The sequence below is a fragment of the Gymnodraco acuticeps genome, unplaced genomic scaffold (genome assembly GCF_902827175.1).
Source record: "Gymnodraco acuticeps unplaced genomic scaffold, fGymAcu1.1, whole genome shotgun sequence".
NCBI lineage: Eukaryota > Metazoa > Chordata > Actinopteri > Perciformes > Bathydraconidae > Gymnodraco > Gymnodraco acuticeps.
In genome coordinates, this window is record NW_022991632.1 from 2,887,857 (window position 1) to 2,898,336 (window position 10,480).

The following is a 10,480-nucleotide window of genomic DNA, read 5'->3' on the forward strand; positions in this document are numbered from 1 at the left end:
AAAAGAAGGGTCGCGGGGAGATTCCCAGTCGATCGCGAGATGTGTCTAAAAATAGAACAACAATATTCTGTTTTATCGTTAATGTCCTGTAACATAATGTTCCCGTGCCAGAATAATGCACTTGAACGCATCAAAGCTTTGTGATTGGCCGGCCTCACCCTATGTGTCGGGGCGTGGCTGGTGAGCAGTGCACTGGTTCGCTGACGTTGTGCGTGTCAACAGCATGGATGGTCAACAGGAGTGACAGTCCGCACACAAACAAGACCGCAATTATGGCAGAAGCAAAAAAGCCCAAAATATATAATTTTCACTCCAAGTGGGAGGATCATTATTTTTGTATCTATTCCAATTCAAAGTCCATCTGTCTCATCTGCAATGCGAGCGTGGCTTTATCGAAGAAGGGTAATTTAGGAGCGGCATTTCAAAACAGTGCACAAACGCTACGAGACGGAATTCCCTCCTAATTCTGCCCTACACTCCAAAAGGGGAGGGGCCTGAGAGCACAGCTAAATGCACAACAGTCCATTTTCACCAGGCCCAACAACAAGAGCAAGGCTGCTACCAGAGCATCTTATCGTGTCAGTCACGTTCTTGCGAAACACATGAAGTCTTTCAAAGACGGCGAAGTTGTGAAAGAAGCATTCCTGGAGGCTGCCGACGCGCTTTTGTGGGACAGTAAAAATAACAGCAGCATTTCAACAGGTTTTTGATATAATAAAAACTCAATTTAGATACCGTTATTAATCTGCTGTAAGTTTTAGTTTGTTTGAATTTATTCATGATAACTATTGTACAAAATGGTATAAGAATGCAAACATTAAGATCTGTTCTGTTTAAATTGATTATAGTCTATCAGTTCAGAAACTAGTGTTGCTTGCATCCTATTTTAAAGGCATTTCTTTTTATACTCTAATAAAATGCAACAAAAAATGGGTTTGATTCTATTAATGTTGTCTTTTTTATTGCACTGTTGCTGCAGCAGATTCCTGTGTAGCTTCAGATCTGAGTTGTCTTATTAGTAAGCCTAATTTATACTTTTGTAGCAACACTATTTTTATATAATGGCAAAGAAAGGGTTCAGAGTCTTTTCTTTTTTTCCTGTGTCATATGTGGCAGCACTGCCACAAGTTCCTCTTCAGAGAGGGTCTTCAGTACAGGTGGCAATATTGTCACCTGCCTGCGCTCATCTCTGAAACCAGACCATGAAAACAGGCTGGTATTTCTTGCAAAAAATCTTTAAGAGATGAAATGAGCAGCCCTACCAGCATTTGTCATGGTGGCCAAAACATTTGGTCTTAAATTGTAGTTCAACATTTATTTCCTGTTACTTCTGGACCATGACGGTTGGCCAGCCTTCAACGTTTAACTGAGTGGAATATGTTGAATACGTTTACCAACATGTTGGCTATATGTTAAGGAGTGGTTCAGTAGGTGTGTGACAGTGCACTGCAACATATTTGATTTCATTTATTTTGGTCTAATTTATTTTTATTTATCATATTAATATATGTTTAGTATGGTTTTGGAAGTGCGCTCCAACACATGTATTGATCTTGTTTATTGGTAAAATATTATTTGTTTTAAAGTTCAATAAATGGTCAATGAATAATCGTGATATCAATTATTGACCCAAATAATCGTGATTATGATTTTTGCCATAATCGCACAGCCCTAGTTAGTTGTACCACTTTTAAAGTGAGGTTTAGTTTAGTTTCTTATTTAGTGCAATAGTGTTTATTTCCTTGTATGCAAGTAGACTCCTTTTGTTAGAGTCCTCCCTTTGTTTGGTTATTTGTCAACCTGTGCCTTTTTGGCCCTTTTGTTTGTTCCAGGCTGCATGCCTGCCATTTTGTTTACCTCTGCTATTTAAAATAAACCCATTTATAATTATTACCAATTCCTTTCTGGTGTATGTTGATTTCCTCTACCCTAGAGGGGGACGTAACAAGTATGTATGTAAATGATCTGCCTTCTGTGTGTGGAGAATGTGATGTATTAATGTATGCTGATGATACAGTTGTTTTTACTCATGGCAAAACGGCAGAAGAGAATGCTACCAAGGTCACTGATGTGTTGGAGAATATTACATCCTGGCTTAACAATAATTGTTTGCAACCAAATGTCTCAAAGACAGTGTGTATGTTCTTCTCCAAGGGCCACAGCATTATAACAGAACAAGATGTTTTATTTTTCTGGAAGGAGACTTTCAGGTTGTCTCGGAGTACAAGTACTTAGGAGTACATATTGACACAAACCTCAATTTCAAAACCCATATCAAAAAGGTCTGCAATAAAGTAAAGTTCAATCTGTCAAATTACAGATACATTAGAAACTTCCTATCATCTGCAGCAGCTAAGCTATACCTTCACTCAATGGTCCTCTCCCACATCTACTACTGTCTGATCAGCTGGTCTAATGCACACTCTACAGCTCTAAGGCCACAGGACTCACTCCATGGTCCTCTCCCACATCTACTACTGTCTGATCAGCTGGTCTAATGCTCACTCTACAGCTCTAAGGCCACTGGAATCACTGTATAAACAAGCACTCAGAACACGAGACAAAAACCCATTCCGGTATCATCATTGTCACATTGTTAAAAAGTATAATCTGTTCAGCTGGGAAAATCTCATAGTTTACAAATGATATTATACATTTACAGCTTAGCTGCTGCAGATGATAATTATGTTGATTAATGTACACTGTCCCTTGTTTTAATAAATCAATTAAATGGACGACTTGGCATGTGACGGAGCCCACGCACAATAAGGGGCACACTCTGGAGTTAATGATCTCAAAGGGTCTGAATATCTCTGAGGTTGTGGTGACTGATGTTGCACTCTCTGATCATTCCTTTGAGAGCTCTATTTCTGTTCACACAAATGTTCAAAAAGAGGAAACCACAAAGCGATATTTAACTGAAAACACAAGGCAAATGTTTACTCAGGATGTTTCTTCCACACTTGCCCCTGCTAACATCTCAGTAGATGAGCTAGTAGATTATTTTAATTCAAAAATAACTAAGGTAAAGGAAGTGATTGGCAAGAAAAGATCTCCATGGAGAAGGCCATGACCGTGAGAAACAGCAAAAAGAGAGTGTTGAAAAGATGAACGTAGGTGGAGAAAAAACAAATCTCCAGGTTCACTTTGAAATCTATAAAGAGAGACTTGGCTTTTATCATTTGGAATTGTAAATTGCACGACAGTCCTTTCTTCTCTGACATCATTGCCAAAAACAATGCATGTGCCTTGTTTGCTACCGTGGACAGACTAACTAACCCCCCAGTGTCAGTATCCCCCCCCCCATTCATAAAATCAGACCAGCAGTCAGAGCCTCTGCATCAGGTACAGCAGATGTGTTGTCTCTGTGTCCACCTAAAATCAATACAAACACCATGACACAGTTCCATCCAGATTAATGATAAAAACCTAGAGGACATTATTCAACTTCTGAAATCCTCCTCCTGCTGCCTTGACATTATTCAACAGGGTTTTTCCAAGATGTTTTTCCTTGCATGGCCTCAGATCTACTTCACACATACCTCATTCACACCAACAGTGTGCGAAAAAAAAAGAAAAAGTTATTGTTATTACAACGTGACTTCACTATTATTGAGCAACTCCTTTTATTGGGTCATTTTATTGGGTTAAGTACATTGTCAGAATAAGTGAGAAATGGATGTAACTTCTGTTAGACAGCTATCATACATACTGAAGAAATATTGACTGTGAATGTATGCAATATGTATGACATTCATAATTTATATCTAATTACTAGGGATGCACCGAATATTCGGCCACCGAAAATTATCGGCCGAAAATGGTTAAAAAGGCCCTTTCGGCCGAAAGGGTTTTAGCACCGAAAAAATATCACAGAATGTCAGAACAGGCTTACGTTGGTAACCTAACGTGTTGTTGTGATGACGTAATAAAGACGCGGCGACCATGCTCGCGGCTGGCTCACAGGGGGGGGGGGGGACATTGACCTTTGTCCATCGAGATTGCCCTGAGCCTTTAACAAATCGTATTAAATAATCTGATGATAGACTGTAAACAGAATAGCTGAAATTTTAACAAACTAAATAACTCAGTTTCCCTCTAATCATTAACCCATGTTTGTATATGTAGTTAACTCCGTGTGTTGCTGCTAGCATACATAACACCTGACGTGGAAACGTTACTCGTGGATGGGGCTACAGAGCTGCTAGAAAGACGGTCCGAACCCGGTACATTCCTCCGTCTGCCTGCGGTGCACTTTTGCTAAATATTTAGACAAATTGCTCGTGCTTACATGCTAAACTCTTATTGCACTTATGGTAACAAGTATTCTCCACATCGAGACGGGTAACGTTTAACCACACCTCGGAGCGCGTTCTCTCCGCCATCTCCGCAGTGTGCTCCTCTGCATGTAGCAGCTGCGTGTGTGTAAACTGCCCCGCCCCCTCGCACACAGACGGGGGAGAGAGATCTCGTCTGATCGAAAATACATCATAGACGCATTTGTTGTCTTTTGCATATTAGAAACGAGTTGGCGACACTAAGACTGCGATATAATGTTTTTTAGCAATAATACATGACATATAAAAATGTACTGTATGCATTCAAAAGTGTTTTATGGACCCATAAATAGTGATTATTATTTAAGTTAAGTTTTGCCATAATCATGTCTATTTCCATAATCAGGTAGCTGAACAACATTGGTAAAAAATGTATACATTATATATATATATATTTCTATTAATCATTTTCGGCCTTTCGGCATTCGGTTTTTTCGGCACAACTGTTTCCTATTTTCGGTATCGGTTTCGGCCAAGAATTTCCCATTCGGTGCACCCCTACAAATTACATTAACTGTGAATGTCCTTCATTTATTTCAAATAACAAAATATTTTAATAAAGATATGAGACGTTATGACTCGTGCATGCACGATGCAAATCGGGCAGCCGTCTAGACGTCAAATGTCCATTAGAGTTGCCGTATGGAGTTGTCAAATATGGCGGACCATCTCGCACATGCGCACTGCAGATAGGGCAGGGCTGCAGATCGGGTAGTGACAATGTGAACCACAAAACCAACATCAGCCGTTAGCTGTTAGCCCTCAGAGCTCACAGCTCCTCATATCTGTTCAGAAACTAGACAGAAGTTAAACAAGTACAAACCACAGACTGTCCGTGTCATGGCGAATACAGTCGCTGGTTTATTTATGTCTGTATAGGGCGTTCCGAGCTGAATAAGGGCGTCCTGGCGGAAACGCTGGAATTAGGAATATATTGTGATGAAGTGCACACTGACCTGAGCTCCAGGGGTCCTCTTTCTTCTCCTCCATGCTGCTCATCAGCTGTCCTGATGAAGACCACAGAGCTGCTTCATTATTAATATAATACAAATATTTAGATATAATTCATCATAAACTGTCAGCAGTGAAGAGGAGGAATTCAAAGAGTTTATTCAATGATATGTTCTATTTCTAGATGCTTATATGTAGTGTTTTATCACACCATGTGCAGTGCCTTGTCTTATCTATGCTGCTGTGACGTAAACATGTTCCAAATTGATCCATTTAGTCAATGTGATGCTAAGCAGAGGAGAAAATGATAGAAAGGTCAGATAGTTATTAACGTTACATGCAAATTACTTTAACCATTACCATAACAAGTTGGTTTTCTGTGTAAATTATTATTAATATATACAAATATTTAGATATAATTCATCATCATAATCTGTGTAGCAACTTACATTCTAACTTACAGCTCACAGTTTGTTCACTTGTATTTCATTAAATGACTTTATTCACATAGAAAGTGACATTAATGGTTGCTTGAACCACGGTTATAACGCTATCCGTGTAACTATCACTAAGTTAACACAGAAAGCAAACATTAGCTAGTGAGACTGTTTAATGTACTCCATGTATACAGTATTTTCTGTATATTGTGTATTCTTTAGATACTCTAGTGATATGTGTCCTGTGTGTATACTTGTACATTACATTACATTGCATTTAGCTGACGCTTTTATCCAAAGCGACTTACAATAAGTACATTCGACAAGGAAGACACAACCTTGAAGAAAACAGAATCATATAAGTACATCAGGTTTCATAGAGCCGAGTAAATCGCCAGAACGCCGACACCTCCTCATCTCTACCCGTCCCATGTTTTATTTTGTGTTGCCATAAGTTAGTCTCTCTGCGTTTCTGCGCTGGGCTAATGCTAATAATGCTAATGCGAGGATAATAAAATGGCGGCTTCACAAAACGTTTTGGTAGTTTTACGGGGCGTGGTTTGCAATCCGCCCAGCCAATCAGAAATATAGCTCTTTTCTCACAAGAGAGCCCCTCGAAAGTCCCTGCTCTCTAGCAGGGACTTTCGAGGGGTAAAAAGGTTCACATGAACTAATTTTAGTACCGGCTCTTTTTGGTGTGAACGCGATAAAAGAGTTCACATGAACCTTTGTGGGAAAAGTACCGCAGTGTGAATGCGCCTATACTCCACATGTCTACTCTACTTTTATAATTTTCGAATCATAAATCTAATCGATAGATTATAAAAAGGTTTTAGGACGCGTCACTGCACCACTAGAAGCCAACTCCATCGATCAAGCAGAAACTTTCTCTCCCTCTTCTTCTCATGCTCCCTGTCACTCTCCTTTAACTCCTCCGGTGACTTTCTTTTATTTGAAGATTGTTTTTTGCCCGGCTACCGCTGGTATTAAAAACATTTTGGTGAATGGTTAGGTGGCGCGATAGTCTGTAGTGAAGGAGCGCGCTCCCGCTCACGGGAGCTTGCTCGCGCTGTGCTCCGCAGCAAACAGCTGTTTGTTTTTCCCCCAACAACGACAACCGACTCACGGAACGCTATGTTGTAGCGTTGATAAACGAAACAATTTAACTAAATTGCTCGTCAAAATACCAATACCACAGGACATTTTTTTTAAAGCAATATTTTTAGTGGCCCGAGCGGGCAAGTGGAAAGTACGTTATGCTGGCCCGGGGTGTCTAAATAGTGCTTCCGGGCCAGCGGGCCATTTATAATGTTGAGCCCTGCCCCCCATTCAGAAAATCAGACAAGCAGTCAGTGCCTCTGCATCAGGTACAGCAGATGTTTTGTCCCTGTGTCCACCTAATATCAATACAAACACCATGACACAGTTCCATCAGATTAATGATAAAAACCTAGAGGACATTATTCAACTTCTGAAATCCTCCTCCTGCTGCCTTGATATTATTCCAACAGGATTTTTCCAAGATGTTTTTGCTTGCATGGCCTCAGATCTACTTCACATAGTAAACAAGTCTCTTCACTCAGGTGTTTTTCCACAGGCTCTGAAAACTGCAGTCATTAAACCGCTCTTAAAAAAAATAATCTAGACGCTTCAGTAATGAACAATTACAGGCCCATATCAAACCTCCCTTTTCTAGGTAAAATCATTGAAAAAGTAGTTTTTCAACAGTTGTGTAATTTCTTGCATTTAAATAACTGTTTGGATGTGTTCCAGTCAGGCTTTCGTCCAAACCACAGCACTGAGACTGCTCTTGTAAAGGTCTTCAATGACATCCACTTATGGCGCATTTCCACTGCAGGGCCTCACACGGCTTAGTACGGTATAGTTAGGCCTTGGTAGGCCAGGCTCACTTTATGCTGCGTTTCCAATACAGTTTAGGAACTGGGGCAGTAACTATAGTAACGCAGTGTAGGCGGAGCCATGACGTCATCTTCAATGTGTGTCACTACCCGATCTGCAGCCCTGCCCTATCTGCAGTGCGCATGTGCGAGATGGTCCGCCATATTTGACAACTCCATACGGCAACTCTGAACGAGAGAGATGAGTTATTGTTATTACAACGTGACTTCACTATTATTGAACAACTCCTTTTATTGGGTCATTTTATTGGGTTAAGTACATTGTCAGAATAAGTGAGAAATGAATGTAACTTCTATTAGACAGCTATCATACATACTGAAGAAATATTGACTGAATGTATGCGATATGGCATTCATAATTTATATCTAATTACATTAACTGTGAATGTCCTTCATTTTATTTCAAATAAAAAAATATTTTAATAAAGATTTTGAGACGTTTTGACTCGCACATGCACGATGCAAATCAGGCAGCCGTCTAGACGTCAAATGTCCTATTAGAGTTGCCGTATGGAGTTGTCAAATATGGCGGACCTTCTCGCACATGCGCACTGCAGATAGGGCAGGGCTGCAGATCGGGTAGTGACAATGTGAACCACAAAACCAACATCAGCAGCCTTAGCTGTTAGCCCTCAGAGCTCACAGCTCCTCATATCTGTTCAGAAACTAGACAGAAGTTAAACAAGTACAAACCACAGACTGTCTGTGTCATGGCGAATACAGTCGCTGGTTTATTTAAGTCTGTATAGGGTGTTCCGAGCTGAATAAGGGCGTCAAATTAAGGCAAGACGCCCGCCTGGCGGAAACGCTGGAATTAGGAATATATTGTGATGAAGTGCACACTGACCTGAGCTCCAGGGGTCTCTTTCTTCTCCTCCATGCTGCTCATCAGATGTCCTGATGAAGACCACAGAGCTGCTTCATTATTAATATAATACAAATATTTAGATATAATTCATCATAAACTGTCAGCAGTGAAGAGGAGGAATCCAAAGAGTTTATTCAATGATATGTTCTATTTCTAGATGCTTATATGTAGTGTTTTATCACACCATGTGCAGTGCCTTGTCTTATCTATGCTGCTGTGACTAACATGTTCCAAATTGATCCATTTAGTCAATGTGATGCTAAGCAGAGGAGAAAATGATAGAAAGGTCAGATAGTTATTAACGTTACATGCAATTACTTTAACCATTACCATACAAAGTTGGTTTTCTGTGTAAATTATTATTAATATAATACAAATATTTAGATATAATTCATCATAATCTGTGTAGCAACTTACATTCTAACTTACAGCTCACAGTTTGTTCACTTTTATTTATTAAAATGACTTTATTCACATAGAAAGTGACATTAATGGTTGTTGAACCACGGTTATAACGCTATCCGTGTGTAACTATCACTAAGTTAACACAGAAAGCAAACATTAGCTAGTGAGACTGTTTAATGTACTCCATGTATACAGTATTTTCTGTATATTGTGTATTCTTTAGATACTCTAGTGATATGTGTCCTGTGTGTATACTTGTACATTACATTACATTGCATTTAGCTGACGCTTTTATCCAAAGCGACTTACAATAAGTACATTCGACAAGGAAGACACAACCTTGAAGAAAACAGAATCATATAAGTACATCAAGTTTCATAGAGCCAAACATTTCAAGTGCTACTCAACTGGCTTTAGGTAAGCCAGTCCTTTATTAGTATATAAGTGCTTTATAGTGCAGTATACTTGCTGCTAATGCTTCATTTTTATTATTGCATCTTTTAAATATGTTTAACTCGTGTAATGCCTGAAAACACTTCTGCTGTGACACATTCATTTCCCAGTTTAAGATAAATCATTATTTAAATAAAGTATATCTATTTATCTAATGAGCTAAACCGTCGCTTAGCTTAGCGTTAGCTGCTAACTGAAGAACCCCATTCATTTCAATGGGAAAAACGCTACGTCGCGGTGAATGGCGATGCTAATAAGCTAGTTAGCATACATTTAAAACCATATCTATGGTAAAGAGCACCAACACAACAACTCAAACCGTCTTAAAGACAACTGGTGTAATAAATAACTAACATAAAGTCAGCTGAGCATTACAAATCAACTGTTACTCCCCCAGAGCCGAACTGGAATAATAACTGTAGCTGTTAGTTTTCAGACTTTAGCTGTTAGACGATAGCTTTCAGACTGTAGCTGTTAGCCTTTATTTAATGATAGTTTGAGACTATTTTTGGCGCACATTTAAAGTTGTTTTGTGAGTTTCTTTCTTCCAAGATTACAGCTGTTGTGTTAAATAAGATAACTTCTGATTCGTGATTAACTGTAAGCTTAATCCACTCACCTCTTCTTTTGTCCTTCTTCTCCTCTCGGTTTTTGGCCATCTTGTGCTCAGGCTCTGTGCACAGATGGCGTCTATCAACTTCCGGCGGCTGGGTGTGAGGTCTGACCTTAGTCCAAGAAAATGTCCTTATTATTAAGGCACTAACAAAGACACAAAACAAAGCGAAAGCTAGCAACGTTACCCAGGTCTCAGAGAGACTGCTGCACCCTGAAGACAACTGCAGGGAGCAGTGACCCTTCTCAGAGAGGAGCAGCAGCTGCAGCCTGAAGACAATCTGCAGGGCACTGTGACCCTTCTCAGAGAGCAGCAGCTGCAGCCTGAAGACAAGCTACAGGGCACCATGACACTTCTCAGAGAGGAGCAGCAGCTGCAGCCTGAAGACAAGCTACAGGGCACAGTGACACTTCTCAGAGAGGAGCAGCAGCTGCAGCAGCCTGAAGACATTATGCAGGGAACAGTGACCCTTCTCAGAGAGGAGCAGCAGCTGCAGC

The 10,480-nt window shown here is 40.0% G+C and overlaps 1 pseudogene; it reads right to left on the minus strand.

Moving 5' to 3' along the window:
* LOC117534144 overlaps positions 1-10,263 on the minus strand; it is a 117,537-nt pseudogene extending 107,274 nt beyond the window's left edge.
* Between the last annotated feature and the right edge of the window lie 217 nt (positions 10,264-10,480).